This window comes from Garra rufa, unplaced genomic scaffold (genome assembly GCF_049309525.1).
Source record: "Garra rufa unplaced genomic scaffold, GarRuf1.0 hap1_unplaced_003, whole genome shotgun sequence".
Taxonomy (NCBI): domain Eukaryota; kingdom Metazoa; phylum Chordata; class Actinopteri; order Cypriniformes; family Cyprinidae; genus Garra; species Garra rufa.
In genome coordinates, this window is record NW_027394278.1 from 9,250,905 (window position 1) to 9,274,519 (window position 23,615).

The 23,615-nt window shown below is 53.2% G+C and overlaps 29 non-coding genes across 29 annotated transcripts; all 29 read left to right on the forward strand.

Moving 5' to 3' along the window:
• Positions 1–43: 43 nt before the first annotated feature.
• On the forward strand, positions 44–234 carry LOC141310985 (U2 spliceosomal RNA). The gene has a single exon (XR_012348461.1). It is a non-coding gene; the product is annotated as a U2 spliceosomal RNA (small nuclear RNA).
• Positions 235–600: 366 nt separating this feature from the next.
• LOC141310618 (U1 spliceosomal RNA) lies at positions 601–764 on the forward strand. The gene has a single exon (XR_012348096.1). It is a non-coding gene; the product is annotated as a U1 spliceosomal RNA (small nuclear RNA).
• Positions 765–1,717: 953 nt separating this feature from the next.
• On the forward strand, positions 1,718–1,908 carry LOC141310839 (U2 spliceosomal RNA). The gene has a single exon (XR_012348316.1). It is a non-coding gene; the product is annotated as a U2 spliceosomal RNA (small nuclear RNA).
• Positions 1,909–2,274: 366 nt separating this feature from the next.
• On the forward strand, positions 2,275–2,438 carry LOC141310619 (U1 spliceosomal RNA). The gene has a single exon (XR_012348098.1). It is a non-coding gene; the product is annotated as a U1 spliceosomal RNA (small nuclear RNA).
• A 951-nt stretch (positions 2,439–3,389) lies between these two features.
• Positions 3,390–3,580, forward strand: LOC141310953 (U2 spliceosomal RNA). Its single transcript, XR_012348429.1, has one exon. It is a non-coding gene; the product is annotated as a U2 spliceosomal RNA (small nuclear RNA).
• Positions 3,581–3,946: 366 nt separating this feature from the next.
• On the forward strand, positions 3,947–4,110 carry LOC141310751 (U1 spliceosomal RNA). The gene has a single exon (XR_012348230.1). It is a non-coding gene; the product is annotated as a U1 spliceosomal RNA (small nuclear RNA).
• Positions 4,111–5,063: 953 nt separating this feature from the next.
• Positions 5,064–5,254, forward strand: LOC141310840 (U2 spliceosomal RNA). The gene has a single exon (XR_012348318.1). It is a non-coding gene; the product is annotated as a U2 spliceosomal RNA (small nuclear RNA).
• Positions 5,255–5,620: 366 nt separating this feature from the next.
• LOC141310620 (U1 spliceosomal RNA) lies at positions 5,621–5,784 on the forward strand. The gene has a single exon (XR_012348099.1). It is a non-coding gene; the product is annotated as a U1 spliceosomal RNA (small nuclear RNA).
• A 951-nt stretch (positions 5,785–6,735) lies between these two features.
• Positions 6,736–6,926, forward strand: LOC141310841 (U2 spliceosomal RNA). The gene has a single exon (XR_012348319.1). It is a non-coding gene; the product is annotated as a U2 spliceosomal RNA (small nuclear RNA).
• Positions 6,927–7,292: 366 nt separating this feature from the next.
• LOC141310621 (U1 spliceosomal RNA) lies at positions 7,293–7,456 on the forward strand. The gene has a single exon (XR_012348100.1). It is a non-coding gene; the product is annotated as a U1 spliceosomal RNA (small nuclear RNA).
• Positions 7,457–8,407: 951 nt separating this feature from the next.
• On the forward strand, positions 8,408–8,598 carry LOC141310842 (U2 spliceosomal RNA). Its single transcript, XR_012348320.1, has one exon. It is a non-coding gene; the product is annotated as a U2 spliceosomal RNA (small nuclear RNA).
• Positions 8,599–8,964: 366 nt separating this feature from the next.
• LOC141310622 (U1 spliceosomal RNA) lies at positions 8,965–9,128 on the forward strand. Its single transcript, XR_012348101.1, has one exon. It is a non-coding gene; the product is annotated as a U1 spliceosomal RNA (small nuclear RNA).
• Positions 9,129–10,026: 898 nt separating this feature from the next.
• Positions 10,027–10,217, forward strand: LOC141310843 (U2 spliceosomal RNA). The gene has a single exon (XR_012348321.1). It is a non-coding gene; the product is annotated as a U2 spliceosomal RNA (small nuclear RNA).
• Positions 10,218–10,583: 366 nt separating this feature from the next.
• On the forward strand, positions 10,584–10,747 carry LOC141310623 (U1 spliceosomal RNA). Its single transcript, XR_012348102.1, has one exon. It is a non-coding gene; the product is annotated as a U1 spliceosomal RNA (small nuclear RNA).
• A 951-nt stretch (positions 10,748–11,698) lies between these two features.
• LOC141310954 (U2 spliceosomal RNA) lies at positions 11,699–11,889 on the forward strand. The gene has a single exon (XR_012348430.1). It is a non-coding gene; the product is annotated as a U2 spliceosomal RNA (small nuclear RNA).
• Positions 11,890–12,255: 366 nt separating this feature from the next.
• LOC141310753 (U1 spliceosomal RNA) lies at positions 12,256–12,419 on the forward strand. The gene has a single exon (XR_012348232.1). It is a non-coding gene; the product is annotated as a U1 spliceosomal RNA (small nuclear RNA).
• A 951-nt stretch (positions 12,420–13,370) lies between these two features.
• Positions 13,371–13,561, forward strand: LOC141310844 (U2 spliceosomal RNA). Its single transcript, XR_012348322.1, has one exon. It is a non-coding gene; the product is annotated as a U2 spliceosomal RNA (small nuclear RNA).
• Positions 13,562–13,927: 366 nt separating this feature from the next.
• On the forward strand, positions 13,928–14,091 carry LOC141310625 (U1 spliceosomal RNA). The gene has a single exon (XR_012348103.1). It is a non-coding gene; the product is annotated as a U1 spliceosomal RNA (small nuclear RNA).
• Positions 14,092–15,042: 951 nt separating this feature from the next.
• On the forward strand, positions 15,043–15,233 carry LOC141310846 (U2 spliceosomal RNA). Its single transcript, XR_012348323.1, has one exon. It is a non-coding gene; the product is annotated as a U2 spliceosomal RNA (small nuclear RNA).
• Positions 15,234–15,599: 366 nt separating this feature from the next.
• On the forward strand, positions 15,600–15,763 carry LOC141310627 (U1 spliceosomal RNA). Its single transcript, XR_012348105.1, has one exon. It is a non-coding gene; the product is annotated as a U1 spliceosomal RNA (small nuclear RNA).
• A 951-nt stretch (positions 15,764–16,714) lies between these two features.
• LOC141310848 (U2 spliceosomal RNA) lies at positions 16,715–16,905 on the forward strand. Its single transcript, XR_012348325.1, has one exon. It is a non-coding gene; the product is annotated as a U2 spliceosomal RNA (small nuclear RNA).
• A 366-nt stretch (positions 16,906–17,271) lies between these two features.
• LOC141310628 (U1 spliceosomal RNA) lies at positions 17,272–17,435 on the forward strand. Its single transcript, XR_012348106.1, has one exon. It is a non-coding gene; the product is annotated as a U1 spliceosomal RNA (small nuclear RNA).
• A 951-nt stretch (positions 17,436–18,386) lies between these two features.
• On the forward strand, positions 18,387–18,577 carry LOC141310849 (U2 spliceosomal RNA). Its single transcript, XR_012348326.1, has one exon. It is a non-coding gene; the product is annotated as a U2 spliceosomal RNA (small nuclear RNA).
• A 366-nt stretch (positions 18,578–18,943) lies between these two features.
• Positions 18,944–19,107, forward strand: LOC141310629 (U1 spliceosomal RNA). Its single transcript, XR_012348107.1, has one exon. It is a non-coding gene; the product is annotated as a U1 spliceosomal RNA (small nuclear RNA).
• Positions 19,108–20,058: 951 nt separating this feature from the next.
• On the forward strand, positions 20,059–20,249 carry LOC141310850 (U2 spliceosomal RNA). The gene has a single exon (XR_012348327.1). It is a non-coding gene; the product is annotated as a U2 spliceosomal RNA (small nuclear RNA).
• A 366-nt stretch (positions 20,250–20,615) lies between these two features.
• Positions 20,616–20,779, forward strand: LOC141310630 (U1 spliceosomal RNA). Its single transcript, XR_012348109.1, has one exon. It is a non-coding gene; the product is annotated as a U1 spliceosomal RNA (small nuclear RNA).
• Positions 20,780–21,730: 951 nt separating this feature from the next.
• On the forward strand, positions 21,731–21,921 carry LOC141310851 (U2 spliceosomal RNA). Its single transcript, XR_012348329.1, has one exon. It is a non-coding gene; the product is annotated as a U2 spliceosomal RNA (small nuclear RNA).
• Positions 21,922–22,287: 366 nt separating this feature from the next.
• LOC141310631 (U1 spliceosomal RNA) lies at positions 22,288–22,451 on the forward strand. The gene has a single exon (XR_012348110.1). It is a non-coding gene; the product is annotated as a U1 spliceosomal RNA (small nuclear RNA).
• A 951-nt stretch (positions 22,452–23,402) lies between these two features.
• LOC141310852 (U2 spliceosomal RNA) lies at positions 23,403–23,593 on the forward strand. Its single transcript, XR_012348330.1, has one exon. It is a non-coding gene; the product is annotated as a U2 spliceosomal RNA (small nuclear RNA).
• The last annotated feature ends 22 nt before the right edge of the window (positions 23,594–23,615 follow it).

A 23,615-nucleotide genomic window follows, 5' to 3' on the forward strand; every position in this document is an offset into this window, starting at 1 on the left:
GCCGCCGCTGTTTCCGGCTTCCTCCCCGCCGCCTCACAACGGCATCGCTTCTCGGCCTTTTGGCTAAGATCAAGTGTAGTATCTGTTCTTATCAGTTTGATATCTGATACGTCCCCTATCCGGGGACTGCATATTAAATAGATTTTTGGATCAGGGAGCTGGAGCCGGGGCTTGCTCCGTCCACTCCATGCATCGGCCTGGTATTGCAGTGTTTCCAGGAATGGTGCGCTTTCCCTATTTTTGTGTCTAATAGCAGAGCCGGTGACGTCGGGTTCAAAGCCGTGCTTCCCGTTTCTTGAGGTCTCCCCACCCGGCACGCCCATCTGAAGTCTTTGGAGTCTTCTGATAATGAGGTGGGGTAAAAACTCTGGGCTAATAAATAGAACACAAGAACGCTCAAACGACGTGATGTTACACACTTCTGTGCAGCGGGTGGCGCGATGCACCTAAAAGTTGTTTGCGATCCGCCATTAAGCAAGAGAAGAAGAAGACGCTTGGTCAACGCAGGGCACCCGCCCTTCCTTTGCTTGGGATGGGGGTCACCGTTGATAAGGATGGTAGACAGGGAAGCGGTTCCTCTGACAGGCGGCCTAAAGCTTCATACTTACCTGGCAGGGGAGACACCATGATCAAGAAGGTGGTTCACCCAGGGCGAGGCTCGTCCATTGCACTCCGGCCGTGCTGACCCCTGCGAATTCCCCAAATGTGGGAATCTCGACTGCATAATTTATGGTAGTGGGGGACTGCGTTCGCGCTCTCCCCTGGATTTGTTGGTTTGAAAAGGCAGATGTTTTTGTTGGGTTTTTGTCTCTTTTTTCGTTTGTTTGTTTGTTTTGCTGTGGTTTGGTCTTTATCTCTTTTTTTTCCTGGATGATCAATGGTTTAGAGAGTTGTTCAGAGTGAGGAGGTCTGTCACCTGGTGTGTGTGTGTGTGTGTTGTGCGTGAAAACAAAGTCACTCGCGGTCTTGAAAGATCGCCCCCTGGGGGGCGTTTCAGTTCAAATTTCTCACAGACCTCGCTTTTTGTTTGGACTAAGCGTTGCGTAGCTGTAGCTGTTTGCGTGTTTGTTTGGCTGTCCTTTTTGTATCCTTTTCCTATTTTTTTTGACCTTACAGCGCCACCAAGTGGCCAGTCGCAGCGCCCCTTTACACCTGACCACAGACCGAGCCCCTGCACAGGTGTGCCGATTTGGGTGAACCGATCTCATTCCTTGCGGGAGTTATAGCCATTTTAGCAAACTCGGCCACACGACCTTCCAACGTTTTGGGGTCCCCTCGCCAGGGTGAATGGAAATTTCCGGGTTTTTTGGATCATTATTGACAGTCAGACTCCAGGGAATCTTTCTGCACTGCTCCGGGTCGGACTGGGCCAAATGCCTAGCGCTGGTTTGCAAAAGTAGGTTTTCGACGAAATCCAAAATAGCCGAAAATTTCGTCAGTGCGACGAGCGAATCCGAGGCCTGCTTCTCGTCCGGCTCGAGCCAAGGATTCCGATGACACGAGGCACGTGGCTCTGCGACAAACCGTTTGGGAGTTACGAGCGATGCCGTACTCTCCATCGCTGCAGCGCCACCGCCCGGCCGATCGGGGCGAGGCTCGGTGACGTTGCGGGCGGGGGTGGGTACTGCCGTCCCCCGACGTTTCAGGGCTCTGCGACCGCCCGCGGCCGAGGTGGCCGCCGCTGTTTCCGGCTTCCTCCCCGCCGCCTCACAACGGCATCGCTTCTCGGCCTTTTGGCTAAGATCAAGTGTAGTATCTGTTCTTATCAGTTTAATATCTGATACGTCCCCTACCCGGGGACTGCATATTAAATTGATTTTTGGATCAGGGAGCTGGAGCCGGGGCTTGCTCCGTCCACTCCATGCATCGGCCTGGTATTGCAGTGTTTCCAGGAACGGTGCGCTTTCCCTATTTTTGTGTCTAATAGCAGAGCCGGTGACGTCGGGTTCAAAGCCGTGCTTCCCGTTTCTTGAGGTCTCCCCACCCGGCACGCCCATCTGAAGTCTTTGGAGTCTTCTGATAATGAGGTGGGGTAAAAACTCTGGGCTAATAAATAGAACACAAGAACGCTCAAACGACGTGATGTTACACACTTCTGTGCAGCGGGTGGCGCGATGCACCTAAAAGTTGTTTGCGATCCGCCATTAAGCAAGAGAAGAAGAAGACGCTTGGTCAACGCAGGGCACCCGCCCTTCCTTTGCTTGGGATGGGGGTCACCGTTGATAAGGATGGTAGACAGGGAAGCGGTTCCTCTGACAGGCGGCCTAAAGCTTCATACTTACCTGGCAGGGGAGACACCATGATCAAGAAGGTGGTTCACCCAGGGCGAGGCTCGTCCATTGCACTCCGGCCGTGCTGACCCCTGCGAATTCCCCAAATGTGGGAATCTCGACTGCATAATTTATGGTAGTGGGGGACTGCGTTCGCGCTCTCCCCTGGATTTGTTGGTTTGAAAAGGCAGATGTTTTTGTTGGGTTTTTGTCTCTTTTTTCGTTTGTTTGTTTGTTTTGCTGTGGTTTGGTCTTTATCTCTTTTTTTTCCTGGATGATCAATGGTTTAGAGAGTTGTTCAGAGTGAGGAGGTCTGTCACCTGGTGTGTGTGTGTGTGTTGTGCGTGAAAACAAAGTCACTCGCGGTCTTGAAAGATCGCCCCCTGGGGGGCGTTTCAGTTCAAATTTCTCACAGACCTCGCTTTTTGTTTGGACTAAGCGTTGCGTAGCTGTAGCTGTTTGCGTGTTTGTTTGGCTGTCCTTTTTGTATCCTTTTCCTATTTTTTTTGACCTTACAGCGCCACCAAGTGGCCAGTCGCAGCGCCCCTTTACACCTGACCACAGACCGAGCCCCTGCACAGGTGTGCCGATTTGGGTGAACCGATCTCATTCCTTGCGGGAGTTATAGCCATTTTAGCAAACTCGGCCACACGACCTTCCAACGTTTTGGGGTCCCCTCGCCAGGGTGAATGGAAATTTCCGGGTTTTTTGGATCATTATTGACAGTCAGACTCCAGGGAATCTTTCTGCACTGCTCCGGGTCGGACTGGGCCAAATGCCTAGCGCTGGTTTGCAAAAGTAGGTTTTCGACGAAATCCAAAATAGCCGAAAATTTCGTCAGTGCGACGAGCGAATCCGAGGCCTGCTTCTCGTCCGGCTCGAGCCAAGGATTCCGATGACACGAGGCACGTGGCTCTGCGACAAACCGTTTGGGAGTTACGAGCGATGCCGTACTCTCCATCGCTGCAGCGCCACCGCCCGGCCGATCGGGGCGAGGCTCGGTGACGTTGCGGGCGGGGGTGGGTACTGCCGTCCCCCGACGTTTCAGGGCTCTGCGACCGCCCGCGGCCGAGGTGGCCGCCGCTGTTTCCGGCTTCCTCCCCGCCGCCTCACAACGGCATCGCTTCTCGGCCTTTTGGCTAAGATCAAGTGTAGTATCTGTTCTTATCAGTTTGATATCTGATACGTCCCCTACCCGGGGACTGCATATTAAATTGATTTTTGGATCAGGGAGCTGGAGCCGGGGCTTGCTCCGTCCACTCCATGCATCGGCCTGGTATTGCAGTGTTTCCAGGAACGGTGCGCTTTCCCTATTTTTGTGTCTAATAGCAGAGCCGGTGACGTCGGGTTCAAAGCCGTGCTTCCCGTTTCTTGAGGTCTCCCCACCCGGCACGCCCATCTGAAGTCTTTGGAGTCTTCTGATAATGAGGTGGGGTAAAAACTCTGGGCTAATAAATAGAACACAAGAACGCTCAAACGACGTGATGTTACACACTTCTGTGCAGCGGGTGGCGCGATGCACCTAAAAGTTGTTTGCGATCCGCCATTAAGCAAGAGAAGAAGAAGACGCTTGGTCAACGCAGGGCACCCGCCCTTCCTTTGCTTGGGATGGGGGTCACCGTTGATAAGGATGGTAGACAGGGAAGTGGTTCCTCTGACAGGCGGCCTAAAGCTTCATACTTACCTGGCAGGGGAGACACCATGATCAAGAAGGTGGTTCACCCAGGGCGAGACTCGTCCATTGCACTCCGGCCGTGCTGACCCCTGCGAATTCCCCAAATGTGGGAATCTCGACTGCATAATTTATGGTAGTGGGGGACTGCGTTCGCGCTCTCCCCTGGATTTGTTGGTTTGAAAAGGCAGATGTTTTTGTTGGGTTTTTGTCTCTTTTTTCGTTTGTTTGTTTGTTTTGCTGTGGTTTGGTCTTTATCTCTTTTTTTTCCTGGATGATCAATGGTTTAGAGAGTTGTTCAGAGTGAGGAGGTCTGTCACCTGGTGTGTGTGTGTGTGTGTTGTGCGTGAAAACAAAGTCACTCGCGGTCTTGAAAGATCGCCCCCTGGGGGGCGTTTCAGTTCAAATTTCTCACAGACCTCGCTTTTTGTTTGGACTAAGCGTTGCGTAGCTGTAGCTGTTTGCGTGTTTGTTTGGCTGTCCTTTTTGTATCCTTTTCCTATTTTTTTTGACCTTACAGCGCCACCAAGTGGCCAGTCGCAGCGCCCCTTTACACCTGACCACAGACCGAGCCCCTGCACAGGTGTGCCGATTTGGGTGAACCGATCTCATTCCTTGCGGGAGTTATAGCCATTTTAGCAAACTCGGCCACACGACCTTCCAACGTTTTGGGGTCCCCTCGCCAGGGTGAATGGAAATTTCCGGGTTTTTTGGATCATTATTGACAGTCAGACTCCAGGGAATCTTTCTGCACTGCTCCGGGTCGGACTGGGCCAAATGCCTAGCGCTGGTTTGCAAAAGTAGGTTTTCGACGAAATCCAAAATAGTCGAAAATTTCGTCAGTGCGACGAGCGAATCCGAGGCCTGCTTCTCGTCCGGCTCGAGCCAAGGATTCCGATGACACGAGGCACGTGGCTCTGCGACAAACCGTTTGGGAGTTACGAGCGATGCCGTACTCTCCATCGCTGCAGCGCCACCGCCCGGCCGATCGGGGCGAGGCTCGGTGACGTTGCGGGCGGGGGTGGGTACTGCCGTCCCCCGACGTTTCAGGGCTCTGCGACCGCCCGCGGCCGAGGTGGCCGCCGCTGTTTCCGGCTTCCTCCCCGCCGCCTCACAACGGCATCGCTTCTCGGCCTTTTGGCTAAGATCAAGTGTAGTATCTGTTCTTATCAGTTTAATATCTGATACGTCCCCTACCCGGGGACTGCATATTAAATTGATTTTTGGATCAGGGAGCTGGAGCCGGGGCTTGCTCCGTCCACTCCATGCATCGGCCTGGTATTGCAGTGTTTCCAGGAACGGTGCGCTTTCCCTATTTTTGTGTCTAATAGCAGAGCCGGTGACGTCGGGTTCAAAGCCGTGCTTCCCGTTTCTTGAGGTCTCCCCACCCGGCACGCCCATCTGAAGTCTTTGGAGTCTTCTGATAATGAGGTGGGGTAAAAACTCTGGGCTAATAAATAGAACACAAGAACGCTCAAACGACGTGATGTTACACACTTCTGTGCAGCGGGTGGCGCGATGCACCTAAAAGTTGTTTGCGATCCGCCATTAAGCAAGAGAAGAAGAAGACGCTTGGTCAACGCAGGGCACCCGCCCTTCCTTTGCTTGGGATGGGGGTCACCGTTGATAAGGATGGTAGACAGGGAAGCGGTTCCTCTGACAGGCGGCCTAAAGCTTCATACTTACCTGGCAGGGGAGACACCATGATCAAGAAGGTGGTTCACCCAGGGCGAGGCTCGTCCATTGCACTCCGGCCGTGCTGACCCCTGCGAATTCCCCAAATGTGGGAATCTCGACTGCATAATTTATGGTAGTGGGGGACTGCGTTCGCGCTCTCCCCTGGATTTGTTGGTTTGAAAAGGCAGATGTTTTTGTTGGGTTTTTGTCTCTTTTTTCGTTTGTTTGTTTGTTTTGCTGTGGTTTGGTCTTTATCTCTTTTTTTTCCTGGATGATCAATGGTTTAGAGAGTTGTTCAGAGTGAGGAGGTCTGTCACCTGGTGTGTGTGTGTGTGTTGTGCGTGAAAACAAAGTCACTCGCGGTCTTGAAAGATCGCCCCCTGGGGGGCGTTTCAGTTCAAATTTCTCACAGACCTCGCTTTTTGTTTGGACTAAGCGTTGCGTAGCTGTAGCTGTTTGCGTGTTTGTTTGGCTGTCCTTTTTGTATCCTTTTCCTATTTTTTTTGACCTTACAGCGCCACCAAGTGGCCAGTCGCAGCGCCCCTTTACACCTGACCACAGACCGAGCCCCTGCACAGGTGTGCCGATTTGGGTGAACCGATCTCATTCCTTGCGGGAGTTATAGCCATTTTAGCAAACTCGGCCACACGACCTTCCAACGTTTTGGGGTCCCCTCGCCAGGGTGAATGGAAATTTCCGGGTTTTTTGGATCATTATTGACAGTCAGACTCCAGGGAATCTTTCTGCACTGCTCCGGGTCGGACTGGGCCAAATGCCTAGCGCTGGTTTGCAAAAGTAGGTTTTCGACGAAATCCAAAATAGCCGAAAATTTCGTCAGTGCGACGAGCGAATCCGAGGCCTGCTTCTCGTCCGGCTCGAGCCAAGGATTCCGATGACACGAGGCACGTGGCTCTGCGACAAACCGTTTGGGAGTTACGAGCGATGCCGTACTCTCCATCGCTGCAGCGCCACCGCCCGGCCGATCGGGGCGAGGCTCGGTGACGTTGCGGGCGGGGGTGGGTACTGCCGTCCCCCGACGTTTCAGGGCTCTGCGACCGCCCGCGGCCGAGGTGGCCGCCGCTGTTTCCGGCTTCCTCCCCGCCGCCTCACAACGGCATCGCTTCTCGGCCTTTTGGCTAAGATCAAGTGTAGTATCTGTTCTTATCAGTTTAATATCTGATACGTCCCCTACCCGGGGACTGCATATTAAATTGATTTTTGGATCAGGGAGCTGGAGCCGGGGCTTGCTCCGTCCACTCCATGCATCGGCCTGGTATTGCAGTGTTTCCAGGAACGGTGCGCTTTCCCTATTTTTGTGTCTAATAGCAGAGCCGGTGACGTCGGGTTCAAAGCCGTGCTTCCCGTTTCTTGAGGTCTCCCCACCCGGCACGCCCATCTGAAGTCTTTGGAGTCTTCTGATAATGAGGTGGGGTAAAAACTCTGGGCTAATAAATAGAACACAAGAACGCTCAAACGACGTGATGTTACACACTTCTGTGCAGCGGGTGGCGCGATGCACCTAAAAGTTGTTTGCGATCCGCCATTAAGCAAGAGAAGAAGAAGACGCTTGGTCAACGCAGGGCACCCGCCCTTCCTTTGCTTGGGATGGGGGTCACCGTTGATAAGGATGGTAGACAGGGAAGCGGTTCCTCTGACAGGCGGCCTAAAGCTTCATACTTACCTGGCAGGGGAGACACCATGATCAAGAAGGTGGTTCACCCAGGGCGAGGCTCGTCCATTGCACTCCGGCCGTGCTGACCCCTGCGAATTCCCCAAATGTGGGAATCTCGACTGCATAATTTATGGTAGTGGGGGACTGCGTTCGCGCTCTCCCCTGGATTTGTTGGTTTGAAAAGGCAGATGTTTTTGTTGGGTTTTTGTCTCTTTTTTCGTTTGTTTGTTTGTTTTGCTGTGGTTTGGTCTTTATCTCTTTTTTTTCCTGGATGATCAATGGTTTAGAGAGTTGTTCAGAGTGAGGAGGTCTGTCACCTGGTGTGTGTGTGTGTGTTGTGCGTGAAAACAAAGTCACTCGCGGTCTTGAAAGATCGCCCCCTGGGGGGCGTTTCAGTTCAAATTTCTCACAGACCTCGCTTTTTGTTTGGACTAAGCGTTGCGTAGCTGTAGCTGTTTGCGTGTTTGTTTGGCTGTCCTTTTTGTATCCTTTTCCTATTTTTTTTGACCTTACAGCGCCACCAAGTGGCCAGTCGCAGCGCCCCTTTACACCTGACCACAGACCGAGCCCCTGCACAGGTGTGCCGATTTGGGTGAACCGATCTCATTCCTTGCGGGAGTTATAGCCATTTTAGCAAACTCGGCCACACGACCTTCCAACGTTTTGGGGTCCCCTCGCCAGGGTGAATGGAAATTTCCGGGTTTTTTGGATCATTATTGACAGTCAGACTCCAGGGAATCTTTCTGCACTGCTCCGGGTCGGACTGGGCCAAATGCCTAGCGCTGGTTTGCAAAAGTAGGTTTTCGACGAAATCCAAAATAGCCGAAAATTTCGTCAGTGCGACGAGCGAATCCGAGGCCTGCTTCTCGTCCGGCTCGAGCCAAGGATTCCGATGACACGAGGCACGTGGCTCTGCGACAAACCGTTTGGGAGTTACGAGCGATGCCGTACTCTCCATCGCTGCAGCGCCACCGCCCGGCCGATCGGGGCGAGGCTCGGTGACGTTGCGGGCGGGGGTGGGTACTGCCGTCCCCCGACGTTTCAGGGCTCTGCGACCGCCCGCGGCCGAGGTGGCCGCCGCTGTTTCCGGCTTCCTCCCCGCCGCCTCACAACGGCATCGCTTCTCGGCCTTTTGGCTAAGATCAAGTGTAGTATCTGTTCTTATCAGTTTAATATCTGATACGTCCCCTACCCGGGGACTGCATATTAAATTGATTTTTGGATCAGGGAGCTGGAGCCGGGGCTTGCTCCGTCCACTCCATGCATCGGCCTGGTATTGCAGTGTTTCCAGGAACGGTGCGCTTTCCCTATTTTTGTGTCTAATAGCAGAGCCGGTGACGTCGGGTTCAAAGCCGTGCTTCCCGTTTCTTGAGGTCTCCCCACCCGGCACGCCCATCTGAAGTCTTTGGAGTCTTCTGATAATGAGGTGGGGTAAAAACTCTGGGCTAATAAATAGAACACAAGAACGCTCAAACGACGTGATGTTACACACTTCTGTGCAGCGGGTGGCGCGATGCACCTAAAAGTTGTTTGCGATCCGCCATTAAGCAAGAGAAGAAGAAGACGCTTGGTCAACGCAGGGCACCCGCCCTTCCTTTGCTTGGGATGGGGGTCACCGTTGATAAGGATGGTAGACAGGGAAGCGGTTCCTCTGACAGGCGGCCTAAAGCTTCATACTTACCTGGCAGGGGAGACACCATGATCAAGAAGGTGGTTCACCCAGGGCGAGGCTCGTCCATTGCACTCCGGCCGTGCTGACCCCTGCGAATTCCCCAAATGTGGGAATCTCGACTGCATAATTTATGGTAGTGGGGGACTGCGTTCGCGCTCTCCCCTGGATTTGTTGGTTTGAAAAGGCAGATGTTTTTGTTGGGTTTTTGTCTCTTTTTTCGTTTGTTTGTTTGTTTTGCTGTGGTTTGGTCTTTATCTCTTTTTTTTCCTGGATGATCAATGGTTTAGAGAGTTGTTCAGAGTGAGGAGGTCTGTCACCTGGTGTGTGTGTGTGTGTTGTGCGTGAAAACAAAGTCACTCGCGGTCTTGAAAGATCGCCCCCTGGGGGGCGTTTCAGTTCAAATTTCTCACAGACCTCGCTTTTTGTTTGGACTAAGCGTTGCGTAGCTGTAGCTGTTTGCGTGTTTGTTTGGCTGTCCTTTTCGTATCCTTTTCCTATTTTTTTTGACCTTACAGCGCCACCAAGTGGCCAGTCGCAGCGCCCCTTTACACCTGACCACAGACCGAGCCCCTGCACAGGTGTGCCGATTTGGGTGAACCGATCTCATTCCTTGCGGGAGTTATAGCCATTTTAGCAAACTCGGCCACACGACCTTCCAACGTTTTGGGGTCCCCTCGCCAGGGTGAATGGAAATTTCCGGGTTTTTTGGATCATTATTGACAGTCAGACTCCAGGGAATCTTTCTGCACTGCTCCGGGTCGGACTGGGCCAAATGCCTAGCGCTGGTTTGCAAAAGTAGGTTTTCGACGAAATCCAAAATAGCCGAAAATTTCGTCAGTGCGACGAGCGAATCCGAGGCCTGCTTCTCGTCCGGCTCGAGCCAAGGATTCCGATGACACGAGGCACGTGGCTCTGCGACAAACCGTTTGGGAGTTACGAGCGATGCCGTACTCTCCATCGCTGCAGCGCCACCGCCCGGCCGATCGGGGCGAGGCTCGGTGACGTTGCGGGCGGGGGTGGGTACTGCCTGTTTCCGGCTTCCTCCCCGCCGCCTCACAACGGCATCGCTTCTCGGCCTTTTGGCTAAGATCAAGTGTAGTATCTGTTCTTATCAGTTTAATATCTGATACGTCCCCTACCCGGGGACTGCATATTAAATTGATTTTTGGATCAGGGAGCTGGAGCCGGGGCTTGCTCCGTCCACTCCATGCATCGGCCTGGTATTGCAGTGTTTCCAGGAACGGTGCGCTTTCCCTATTTTTGTGTCTAATAGCAGAGCCGGTGACGTCGGGTTCAAAGCCGTGCTTCCCGTTTCTTGAGGTCTCCCCACCCGGCACGCCCATCTGAAGTCTTTGGAGTCTTCTGATAATGAGGTGGGGTAAAAACTCTGGGCTAATAAATAGAACACAAGAACGCTCAAACGACGTGATGTTACACACTTCTGTGCAGCGGGTGGCGCGATGCACCTAAAAGTTGTTTGCGATCCGCCATTAAGCAAGAGAAGAAGAAGACGCTTGGTCAACGCAGGGCACCCGCCCTTCCTTTGCTTGGGATGGGGGTCACCGTTGATAAGGATGGTAGACAGGGAAGCGGTTCCTCTGACAGGCGGCCTAAAGCTTCATACTTACCTGGCAGGGGAGACACCATGATCAAGAAGGTGGTTCACCCAGGGCGAGGCTCGTCCATTGCACTCCGGCCGTGCTGACCCCTGCGAATTCCCCAAATGTGGGAATCTCGACTGCATAATTTATGGTAGTGGGGGACTGCGTTCGCGCTCTCCCCTGGATTTGTTGGTTTGAAAAGGCAGATGTTTTTGTTGGGTTTTTGTCTCTTTTTTCGTTTGTTTGTTTGTTTTGCTGTGGTTTGGTCTTTATCTCTTTTTTTTCCTGGATGATCAATGGTTTAGAGAGTTGTTCAGAGTGAGGAGGTCTGTCACCTGGTGTGTGTGTGTGTGTTGTGCGTGAAAACAAAGTCACTCGCGGTCTTGAAAGATCGCCCCCTGGGGGGCGTTTCAGTTCAAATTTCTCACAGACCTCGCTTTTTGTTTGGACTAAGCGTTGCGTAGCTGTAGCTGTTTGCGTGTTTGTTTGGCTGTCCTTTTTGTATCCTTTTCCTATTTTTTTTGACCTTACAGCGCCACCAAGTGGCCAGTCGCAGCGCCCCTTTACACCTGACCACAGACCGAGCCCCTGCACAGGTGTGCCGATTTGGGTGAACCGATCTCATTCCTTGCGGGAGTTATAGCCATTTTAGCAAACTCGGCCACACGACCTTCCAACGTTTTGGGGTCCCCTCGCCAGGGTGAATGGAAATTTCCGGGTTTTTTGGATCATTATTGACAGTCAGACTCCAGGGAATCTTTCTGCACTGCTCCGGGTCGGACTGGGCCAAATGCCTAGCGCTGGTTTGCAAAAGTAGGTTTTCGACGAAATCCAAAATAGCCGAAAATTTCGTCAGTGCGACGAGCGAATCCGAGGCCTGCTTCTCGTCCGGCTCGAGCCAAGGATTCCGATGACACGAGGCACGTGGCTCTGCGACAAACCGTTTGGGAGTTACGAGCGATGCCGTACTCTCCATCGCTGCAGCGCCACCGCCCGGCCGATCGGGGCGAGGCTCGGTGACGTTGCGGGCGGGGGTGGGTACTGCCGTCCCCCGACGTTTCAGGGCTCTGCGACCGCCCGCGGCCGAGGTGGCCGCCGCTGTTTCCGGCTTCCTCCCCGCCGCCTCACAACGGCATCGCTTCTCGGCCTTTTGGCTAAGATCAAGTGTAGTATCTGTTCTTATCAGTTTGATATCTGATACGTCCCCTACCCGGGGACTGCATATTAAATTGATTTTTGGATCAGGGAGCTGGAGCCGGGGCTTGCTCCGTCCACTCCATGCATCGGCCTGGTATTGCAGTGTTTCCAGGAACGGTGCGCTTTCCCTATTTTTGTGTCTAATAGCAGAGCCGGTGACGTCGGGTTCAAAGCCGTGCTTCCCGTTTCTTGAGGTCTCCCCACCCGGCACGCCCATCTGAAGTCTTTGGAGTCTTCTGATAATGAGGTGGGGTAAAAACTCTGGGCTAATAAATAGAACACAAGAACGCTCAAACGACGTGATGTTACACACTTCTGTGCAGCGGGTGGCGCGATGCACCTAAAAGTTGTTTGCGATCCGCCATTAAGCAAGAGAAGAAGAAGACGCTTGGTCAACGCAGGGCACCCGCCCTTCCTTTGCTTGGGATGGGGGTCACCGTTGATAAGGATGGTAGACAGGGAAGCGGTTCCTCTGACAGGCGGCCTAAAGCTTCATACTTACCTGGCAGGGGAGACACCATGATCAAGAAGGTGGTTCACCCAGGGCGAGGCTCGTCCATTGCACTCCGGCCGTGCTGACCCCTGCGAATTCCCCAAATGTGGGAATCTCGACTGCATAATTTATGGTAGTGAGGGACTGCGTTCGCGCTCTCCCCTGGATTTGTTGGTTTGAAAAGGCAGATGTTTTTGTTGGGTTTTTGTCTCTTTTTTCGTTTGTTTGTTTGTTTTGCTGTGGTTTGGTCTTTATCTCTTTTTTTTCCTGGATGATCAATGGTTTAGAGAGTTGTTCAGAGTGAGGAGGTCTGTCACCTGGTGTGTGTGTGTGTGTTGTGCGTGAAAACAAAGTCACTCGCGGTCTTGAAAGATCGCCCCCTGGGGGGCGTTTCAGTTCAAATTTCTCACAGACCTCGCTTTTTGTTTGGACTAAGCGTTGCGTAGCTGTAGCTGTTTGCGTGTTTGTTTGGCTGTCCTTTTTGTATCCATTTCCTATTTTTTTTGACCTTACAGCGCCACCAAGTGGCCAGTCGCAGCGCCCCTTTACACCTGACCACAGACCGAGCCCCTGCACAGGTGTGCCGATTTGGGTGAACCGATCTCATTCCTTGCGGGAGTTATAGCCATTTTAGCAAACTCGGCCACACGACCTTCCAACGTTTTGGGGTCCCCTCGCCAGGGTGAATGGAAATTTCCGGGTTTTTTGGATCATTATTGACAGTCAGACTCCAGGGAATCTTTCTGCACTGCTCCGGGTCGGACTGGGCCAAATGCCTAGCGCTGGTTTGCAAAAGTAGGTTTTCGACGAAATCCAAAATAGCCGAAAATTTCGTCAGTGCGACGAGCGAATCCGAGGCCTGCTTCTCGTCCGGCTCGAGCCAAGGATTCCGATGACACGAGGCACGTGGCTCTGCGACAAACCGTTTGGGAGTTACGAGCGATGCCGTACTCTCCATCGCTGCAGCGCCACCGCCCGGCCGATCGGGGCGAGGCTCGGTGACGTTGCGGGCGGGGGTGGGTACTGCCGTCCCCCGACGTTTCAGGGCTCTGCGACCGCCCGCGGCCGAGGTGGCCGCCGCTGTTTCCGGCTTCCTCCCCGCCGCCTCACAACGGCATCGCTTCTCGGCCTTTTGGCTAAGATCAAGTGTAGTATCTGTTCTTATCAGTTTAATATCTGATACGTCCCCTACCCGGGGACTGCATATTAAATTGATTTTTGGATCAGGGAGCTGGAGCCGGGGCTTGCTCCGTCCACTCCATGCATCGGCCTGGTATTGCAGTGTTTCCAGGAACGGTGCGCTTTCCCTATTTTTGTGTCTAATAGCAGAGCCGGTGACGTCGGGTTCAAAGCCGTGCTTCCCGTTTCTTGAGGTCTCCCCACCCGGCACGCCCATCTGAAGTCTTTGGAGTCTTCTGATAATGAGGTGGGGTAAAAACTCTGGGCTAATAAATAGAACACAAGAACGCTCAAACGACGTGATGTTACACACTTCTGTGCAGCGGGTGGCGCGATGCACCTAAAAGTTGTTTGCGATCCGCCATTAAGCAAGAGAAGAAGAAGACGCTTGGTCAACGCAGGGCACCCGCCCTTCCTTTGCTTGGGATGGGGGTCACCGTTGATAAGGATGGTAGACAGGGAAGCGGTTCCTCTGACAGGCGGCCTAAAGCTTCATACTTACCTGGCAGGGGAGACACCATGATCAAGAAGGTGGTTCACCCAGGGCGAGGCTCGTCCATTGCACTCCGGCCGTGCTGACCCCTGCGAATTCCCCAAATGTGGGAATCTCGACTGCATAATTTATGGTAGTGGGGGACTGCGTTCGCGCTCTCCCCTGGATTTGTTGGTTTGAAAAGGCAGATGTTTTTGTTGGGTTTTTGTCTCTTTTTTCGTTTGTTTGTTTGTTTTGCTGTGGTTTGGTCTTTATCTCTTTTTTTTCCTGGATGATCAATGGTTTAGAGAGTTGTTCAGAGTGAGGAGGTCTGTCACCTGGTGTGTGTGTGTGTGTTGTGCGTGAAAACAAAGTCACTCGCGGTCTTGAAAGATCGCCCCCTGGGGGGCGTTTCAGTTCAAATTTCTCACAGACCTCGCTTTTTGTTTGGACTAAGCGTTGCGTAGCTGTAGCTGTTTGCGTGTTTGTTTGGCTGTCCTTTTTGTATCCTTTTCCTATTTTTTTTGACCTTACAGCGCCACCAAGTGGCCAGTCGCAGCGCCCCTTTACACCTGACCACAGACCGAGCCCCTGCACAGGTGTGCCGATTTGGGTGAACCGATCTCATTCCTTGCGGGAGTTATAGCCATTTTAGCAAACTCGGCCACACGACCTTCCAACGTTTTGGGGTCCCCTCGCCAGGGTGAATGGAAATTTCCGGGTTTTTTGGATCATTATTGACAGTCAGACTCCAGGGAATCTTTCTGCACTGCTCCGGGTCGGACTGGGCCAAATGCCTAGCGCTGGTTTGCAAAAGTAGGTTTTCGACGAAATCCAAAATAGCCGAAAATTTCGTCAGTGCGACGAGCGAATCCGAGGCCTGCTTCTCGTCCGGCTCGAGCCAAGGATTCCGATGACACGAGGCACGTGGCTCTGCGACAAACCGTTTGGGAGTTACGAGCGATGCCGTACTCTCCATCGCTGCAGCGCCACCGCCCGGCCGATCGGGGCGAGGCTCGGTGACGTTGCGGGCGGGGGTGGGTACTGCCGTCCCCCGACGTTTCAGGGCTCTGCGACCGCCCGCGGCCGAGGTGGCCGCCGCTGTTTCCGGCTTCCTCCCCGCCGCCTCACAACGGCATCGCTTCTCGGCCTTTTGGCTAAGATCAAGTGTAGTATCTGTTCTTATCAGTTTAATATCTGATACGTCCCCTACCCGGGGACTGCATATTAAATTGATTTTTGGATCAGGGAGCTGGAGCCGGGGCTTGCTCCGTCCACTCCATGCATCGGCCTGGTATTGCAGTGTTTCCAGGAACGGTGCGCTTTCCCTATTTTTGTGTCTAATAGCAGAGCCGGTGACGTCGGGTTCAAAGCCGTGCTTCCCGTTTCTTGAGGTCTCCCCACCCGGCACGCCCATCTGAAGTCTTTGGAGTCTTCTGATAATGAGGTGGGGTAAAAACTCTGGGCTAATAAATAGAACACAAGAACGCTCAAACGACGTGATGTTACACACTTCTGTGCAGCGGGTGGCGCGATGCACCTAAAAGTTGTTTGCGATCCGCCATTAAGCAAGAGAAGAAGAAGACGCTTGGTCAACGCAGGGCACCCGCCCTTCCTTTGCTTGGGATGGGGGTCACCGTTGATAAGGATGGTAGACAGGGAAGCGGTTCCTCTGACAGGCGGCCTAAAGCTTCATACTTACCTGGCAGGGGAGACACCATGATCAAGAAGGTGGTTCACCCAGGGCGAGGCTCGTCCATTGCACTCCGGCCGTGCTGACCCCTGCGAATTCCCCAAATGTGGGAATCTCGACTGCATAATTTATGGTAGTGGGGGACTGCGTTCGCGCTCTCCCCTGGATTTGTTGGTTTGAAAAGGCAGATGTTTTTGTTGGGTTTTTGTCTCTTTTTTCGTTTGTTTGTTTGTTTTGCTGTGGTTTGGTCTTTATCTCTTTTTTTTCCTGGATGATCAATGGTTTAGAGAGTTGTTCAGAGTGAGGAGGTCTGTCACCTGGTGTGTGTGTGTGTGTTGTGCGTGAAAACAAAGTCACTCGCGGTCTTGAAAGATCGCCCCCTGGGGGGCGTTTCAGTTCAAATTTCTCACAGACCTCGCTTTTTGTTTGGACTAAGCGTTGCGTAGCTGTAGCTGTTTGCGTGTTTGTTTGGCTGTCCTTTTTGTATCCATTTCCTATTTTTTTTGACCTTACAGCGCCACCAAGTGGCCAGTCGCAGCGCCCCTTTACACCTGACCACAGACCGAGCCCCTGCACAGGTGTGCCGATTTGGGTGAACCGATCTCATTCCTTGCGGGAGTTATAGCCATTTTAGCAAACTCGGCCACACGACCTTCCAACGTTTTGGGGTCCCCTCGCCAGGGTGAATGGAAATTTCCGGGTTTTTTGGATCATTATTGACAGTCAGACTCCAGGGAATCTTTCTGCACTGCTCCGGGTCGGACTGGGCCAAATGCCTAGCGCTGGTTTGCAAAAGTAGGTTTTCGACGAAATCCAAAATAGCCGAAAATTTCGTCAGTGCGACGAGCGAATCCGAGGCCTGCTTCTCGTCCGGCTCGAGCCAAGGATTCCGATGACACGAGGCACGTGGCTCTGCGACAAACCGTTTGGGAGTTACGAGCGATGCCGTACTCTCCATCGCTGCAGCGCCACCGCCCGGCCGATCGGGGCGAGGCTCGGTGACGTTGCGGGCGGGGGTGGGTACTGCCGTCCCCCGACGTTTCAGGGCTCTGCGACCGCCCGCGGCCGAGGTGGCCGCCGCTGTTTCCGGCTTCCTCCCCGCCGCCTCACAACGGCATCGCTTCTCGGCCTTTTGGCTAAGATCAAGTGTAGTATCTGTTCTTATCAGTTTAATATCTGATACGTCCCCTACCCGGGGACTGCATATTAAATTGATTTTTGGATCAGGGAGCTGGAGCCGGGGCTTGCTCCGTCCACTCCATGCATCGGCCTGGTATTGCAGTGTTTCCAGGAACGGTGCGCTTTCCCTATTTTTGTGTCTAATAGCAGAGCCGGTGACGTCGGGTTCAAAGCCGTGCTTCCCGTTTCTTGAGGTCTCCCCACCCGGCACGCCCATCTGAAGTCTTTGGAGTCTTCTGATAATGAGGTGGGGTAAAAACTCTGGGCTAATAAATAGAACACAAGAACGCTCAAACGACGTGATGTTACACACTTCTGTGCAGCGGGTGGCGCGATGCACCTAAAAGTTGTTTGCGATCCGCCATTAAGCAAGAGAAGAAGAAGACGCTTGGTCAACGCAGGGCACCCGCCCTTCCTTTGCTTGGGATGGGGGTCACCGTTGATAAGGATGGTAGACAGGGAAGCGGTTCCTCTGACAGGCGGCCTAAAGCTTCATACTTACCTGGCAGGGGAGACACCATGATCAAGAAGGTGGTTCACCCAGGGCGAGGCTCGTCCATTGCACTCCGGCCGTGCTGACCCCTGCGAATTCCCCAAATGTGGGAATCTCGACTGCATAATTTATGGTAGTGGGGGACTGCGTTCGCGCTCTCCCCTGGATTTGTTGGTTTGAAAAGGCAGATGTTTTTGTTGGGTTTTCGTCTCTTTTTTCGTTTGTTTGTTTGTTTTGCTGTGGTTTGGTCTTTATCTCTTTTTTTTCCTGGATGATCAATGGTTTAGAGAGTTGTTCAGAGTGAGGAGGTCTGTCACCTGGTGTGTGTGTGTGTGTTGTGCGTGAAAACAAAGTCACTCGCGGTCTTGAAAGATCGCCCCCTGGGGGGCGTTTCAGTTCAAATTTCTCACAGACCTCGCTTTTTGTTTGGACTAAGCGTTGCGTAGCTGTAGCTGTTTGCGTGTTTGTTTGGCTGTCCTTTTTGTATCCTTTTCCTATTTTTTTTGACCTTACAGCGCCACCAAGTGGCCAGTCGCAGCGCCCCTTTACACCTGACCACAGACCGAGCCCCTGCACAGGTGTGCCGATTTGGGTGAACCGATCTCATTCCTTGCGGGAGTTATAGCCATTTTAGCAAACTCGGCCACACGACCTTCCAACGTTTTGGGGTCCCCTCGCCAGGGTGAATGGAAATTTCCGGGTTTTTTGGATCATTATTGACAGTCAGACTCCAGGGAATCTTTCTGCACTGCTCCGGGTCGGACTGGGCCAAATGCCTAGCGCTGGTTTGCAAAAGTAGGTTTTCGACGAAATCCAAAATAGTCGAAAATTTCGTCAGTGCGACGAGCGAATCCGAGGCCTGCTTCTCGTCCGGCTCGAGCCAAGGATTCCGATGACACGAGGCACGTGGCTCTGCGACAAACCGTTTGGGAGTTACGAGCGATGCCGTACTCTCCATCGCTGCAGCGCCACCGCCCGGCCGATCGGGGCGAGGCTCGGTGACGTTGCGGGCGGGGGTGGGTACTGCCGTCCCCCGACGTTTCAGGGCTCTGCGACCGCCCGCGGCCGAGGTGGCCGCCGCTGTTTCCGGCTTCCTCCCCGCCGCCTCACAACGGCATCGCTTCTCGGCCTTTTGGCTAAGATCAAGTGTAGTATCTGTTCTTATCAGTTTAATATCTGATACGTCCCCTACCCGGGGACTGCATATTAAATTGATTTTTGGATCAGGGAGCTGGAGCCGGGGCTTGCTCCGTCCACTCCATGCATCGGCCTGGTATTGCAGTGTTTCCAGGAACGGTGCGCTTTCCCTATTTTTGTGTCTAATAGCAGAGCCGGTGACGTCGGGTTCAAAGCCGTGCTTCCCGTTTCTTGAGGTCTCCCCACCCGGCACGCCCATCTGAAGTCTTTGGAGTCTTCTGATAATGAGGTGGGGTAAAAACTCTGGGCTAATAAATAGAACACAAGAACGCTCAAACGACGTGATGTTACACACTTCTGTGCAGCGGGTGGCGCGATGCACCTAAAAGTTGTTTGCGATCCGCCATTAAGCAAGAGAAGAAGAAGACGCTTGGTCAACGCAGGGCACCCGCCCTTCCTTTGCTTGGGATGGGGGTCACCGTTGATAAGGATGGTAGACAGGGAAGCGGTTCCTCTGACAGGCGGCCTAAAGCTTCATACTTACCTGGCAGGGGAGACACCATGATCAAGAAGGTGGTTCACCCAGGGCGAGGCTCGTCCATTGCACTCCGGCCGTGCTGACCCCTGCGAATTCCCCAAATGTGGGAATCTCGACTGCATAATTTATGGTAGTGGGGGACTGCGTTCGCGCTCTCCCCTGGATTTGTTGGTTTGAAAAGGCAGATGTTTTTGTTGGGTTTTTGTCTCTTTTTTCGTTTGTTTGTTTGTTTTGCTGTGGTTTGGTCTTTATCTCTTTTTTTTCCTGGATGATCAATGGTTTAGAGAGTTGTTCAGAGTGAGGAGGTCTGTCACCTGGTGTGTGTGTGTGTGTTGTGCGTGAAAACAAAGTCACTCGCGGTCTTGAAAGATCGCCCCCTGGGGGGCGTTTCAGTTCAAATTTCTCACAGACCTCGCTTTTTGTTTGGACTAAGCGTTGCGTAGCTGTAGCTGTTTGCGTGTTTGTTTGGCTGTCCTTTTTGTATCCATTTCCTATTTTTTTTGACCTTACAGCGCCACCAAGTGGCCAGTCGCAGCGCCCCTTTACACCTGACCACAGACCGAGCCCCTGCACAGGTGTGCCGATTTGGGTGAACCGATCTCATTCCTTGCGGGAGTTATAGCCATTTTAGCAAACTCGGCCACACGACCTTCCAACGTTTTGGGGTCCCCTCGCCAGGGTGAATGGAAATTTCCGGGTTTTTTGGATCATTATTGACAGTCAGACTCCAGGGAATCTTTCTGCACTGCTCCGGGTCGGACTGGGCCAAATGCCTAGCGCTGGTTTGCAAAAGTAGGTTTTCGACGAAATCCAAAATAGCCGAAAATTTCGTCAGTGCGACGAGCGAATCCGAGGCCTGCTTCTCGTCCGGCTCGAGCCAAGGATTCCGATGACACGAGGCACGTGGCTCTGCGACAAACCGTTTGGGAGTTACGAGCGATGCCGTACTCTCCATCGCTGCAGCGCCACCGCCCGGCCGATCGGGGCGAGGCTCGGTGACGTTGCGGGCGGGGGTGGGTACTGCCGTCCCCCGACGTTTCAGGGCTCTGCGACCGCCCGCGGCCGAGGTGGCCGCCGCTGTTTCCGGCTTCCTCCCCGCCGCCTCACAACGGCATCGCTTCTCGGCCTTTTGGCTAAGATCAAGTGTAGTATCTGTTCTTATCAGTTTAATATCTGATACGTCCCCTACCCGGGGACTGCATATTAAATTGATTTTTGGATCAGGGAGCTGGAGCCGGGGCTTGCTCCGTCCACTCCATGCATCGGCCTGGTATTGCAGTGTTTCCAGGAACGGTGCGCTTTCCCTATTTTTGTGTCTAATAGCAGAGCCGGTGACGTCGGGTTCAAAGCCGTGCTTCCCGTTTCTTGAGGTCTCCCCACCCGGCACGCCCATCTGAAGTCTTTGGAGTCTTCTGATAATGAGGTGGGGTAAAAACTCTGGGCTAATAAATAGAACACAAGAACGCTCAAACGACGTGATGTTACACACTTCTGTGCAGCGGGTGGCGCGATGCACCTAAAAGTTGTTTGCGATCCGCCATTAAGCAAGAGAAGAAGAAGACGCTTGGTCAACGCAGGGCACCCGCCCTTCCTTTGCTTGGGATGGGGGTCACCGTTGATAAGGATGGTAGACAGGGAAGCGGTTCCTCTGACAGGCGGCCTAAAGCTTCATACTTACCTGGCAGGGGAGACACCATGATCAAGAAGGTGGTTCACCCAGGGCGAGGCTCGTCCATTGCACTCCGGCCGTGCTGACCCCTGCGAATTCCCCAAATGTGGGAATCTCGACTGCATAATTTATGGTAGTGGGGGACTGCGTTCGCGCTCTCCCCTGGATTTGTTGGTTTGAAAAGGCAGATGTTTTTGTTGGGTTTTCGTCTCTTTTTTCGTTTGTTTGTTTGTTTTGCTGTGGTTTGGTCTTTATCTCTTTTTTTTCCTGGATGATCAATGGTTTAGAGAGTTGTTCAGAGTGAGGAGGTCTGTCACCTGGTGTGTGTGTGTGTGTTGTGCGTGAAAACAAAGTCACTCGCGGTCTTGAAAGATCGCCCCCTGGGGGGCGTTTCAGTTCAAATTTCTCACAGACCTCGCTTTTTGTTTGGACTAAGCGTTGCGTAGCTGTAGCTGTTTGCGTGTTTGTTTGGCTGTCCTTTTTGTATCCTTTTCCTATTTTTTTTGACCTTACAGCGCCACCAAGTGGCCAGTCGCAGCGCCCCTTTACACCTGACCACAGACCGAGCCCCTGCACAGGTGTGCCGATTTGGGTGAACCGATCTCATTCCTTGCGGGAGTTATAGCCATTTTAGCAAACTCGGCCACACGACCTTCCAACGTTTTGGGGTCCCCTCGCCAGGGTGAATGGAAATTTCCGGGTTTTTTGGATCATTATTGACAGTCAGACTCCAGGGAATCTTTCTGCACTGCTCCGGGTCGGACTGGGCCAAATGCCTAGCGCTGGTTTGCAAAAGTAGGTTTTCGACGAAATCCAAAATAGTCGAAAATTTCGTCAGTGCGACGAGCGAATCCGAGGCCTGCTTCTCGTCCGGCTCGAGCCAAGGATTCCGATGACACGAGGCACGTGGCTCTGCGACAAACCGTTTGGGAGTTACGAGCGATGCCGTACTCTCCATCGCTGCAGCGCCACCGCCCGGCCGATCGGGGCGAGGCTCGGTGACGTTGCGGGCGGGGGTGGGTACTGCCGTCCCCCGACGTTTCAGGGCTCTGCGACCGCCCGCGGCCGAGGTGGCCGCCGCTGTTTCCGGCTTCCTCCCCGCCGCCTCACAACGGCATCGCTTCTCGGCCTTTTGGCTAAGATCAAGTGTAGTATCTGTTCTTATCAGTTTAATATCTGATACGTCCCCTACCCGGGGACTGCATATTAAATTGATTTTTGGATCAGGGAGCTGGAGCCGGGGCTTGCTCCGTCCACTCCATGCATCGGCCTGGTATTGCAGTGTTTCCAGGAACGGTGCGCTTTCCCTATTTTTGTGTCTAATAGCAGAGCCGGTGACGTCGGGTTCAAAGCCGTGCTTCCCGTTTCTTGAGGTCTCCCCACCCGGCACGCCCATCTGAAGTCTTTGGAGTCTTCTGATAATGAGGTGGGGTAAAAACTCTGGGCTAATAAATAGAACACAAGAACGCTCAAACGACGTGATGTTACACACTTCTGTGCAGCGGGTGGCGCGATGCACCTAAAAGTTGTTTGCGATCCGCCATTAAGCAAGAGAAGAAGAAGACGCTTGGTCAACGCAGGGCACCCGCCCTTCCTTTGCTTGGGATGGGGGTCACCGTTGATAAGGATGGTAGACAGGGAAGCGGTTCCTCTGACAGGCGGCCTAAAGCTTCATACTTACCTGGCAGGGGAGACACCATGATCAAGAAGGTGGTTCACCCAGGGCGAGGCTCGTCCATTGCACTCCGGCCGTGCTGACCCCTGCGAATTCCCCAAATGTGGGAATCTCGACTGCATAATTTATGGTAGTGGGGGACTGCGTTCGCGCTCTCCCCTGGATTTGTTGGTTTGAAAAGGCAGATGTTTTTGTTGGGTTTTTGTCTCTTTTTTCGTTTGTTTGTTTGTTTTGCTGTGGTTTGGTCTTTATCTCTTTTTTTTCCTGGATGATCAATGGTTTAGAGAGTTGTTCAGAGTGAGGAGGTCTGTCACCTGGTGTGTGTGTGTGTGTTGTGCGTGAAAACAAAGTCACTCGCGGTCTTGAAAGATCGCCCCCTGGGGGGCGTTTCAGTTCAAATTTCTCACAGACCTCGCTTTTTGTTTGGACTAAGCGTTGCGTAGCTGTAGCTGTTTGCGTGTTTGTTTGGCTGTCCTTTTTGTATCCTTTTCCTATTTTTTTTGACCTTACAGCGCCACCAAGTGGCCAGTCGCAGCGCCCCTTTACACCTGACCACAGACCGAGCCCCTGCACAGGTGTGCCGATTTGGGTGAACCGATCTCATTCCTTGCGGGAGTTATAGCCATTTTAGCAAACTCGGCCACACGACCTTCCAACGTTTTGGGGTCCCCTCGCCAGGGTGAATGGAAATTTCCGGGTTTTTTGGATCATTATTGACAGTCAGACTCCAGGGAATCTTTCTGCACTGCTCCGGGTCGGACTGGGCCAAATGCCTAGCGCTGGTTTGCAAAAGTAGGTTTTCGACGAAATCCAAAATAGTCGAAAATTTCGTCAGTGCGACGAGCGAATCCGAGGCCTGCTTCTCGTCCGGCTCGAGCCAAGGATTCCGATGACATGAGGCACGTGGCTCTGCGACAAACCGTTTGGGAGTTACGAGCGATGCCGTACTCTCCATCGCTGCAGCGCCACCGCCCGGCCGATCGGGGCGAGGCTCGGTGACGTTGCGGGCGGGGGTGGGTACTGCCGTCCCCCGACGTTTCAGGGCTCTGCGACCGCCCGCGGCCGAGGTGGCCGCCGCTGTTTCCGGCTTCCTCCCCGCCGCCTCACAACGGCATCGCTTCTCGGCCTTTTGGCTAAGATCAAGTGTAGTATCTGTTCTTATCAGTTTAATATCTGATACGTCCCCTACCCGGGGACTGCATATTAAATTGATTTTTGGATCAGGGAGCTGGAGCCGGGGCTTGCTCCGTCCACTCCATGCATCGGCCTGGTATTGCAGTGTTTCCAGGAACGGTGCGCTTTCCCTATTTTTGTGTCTAATAGCAG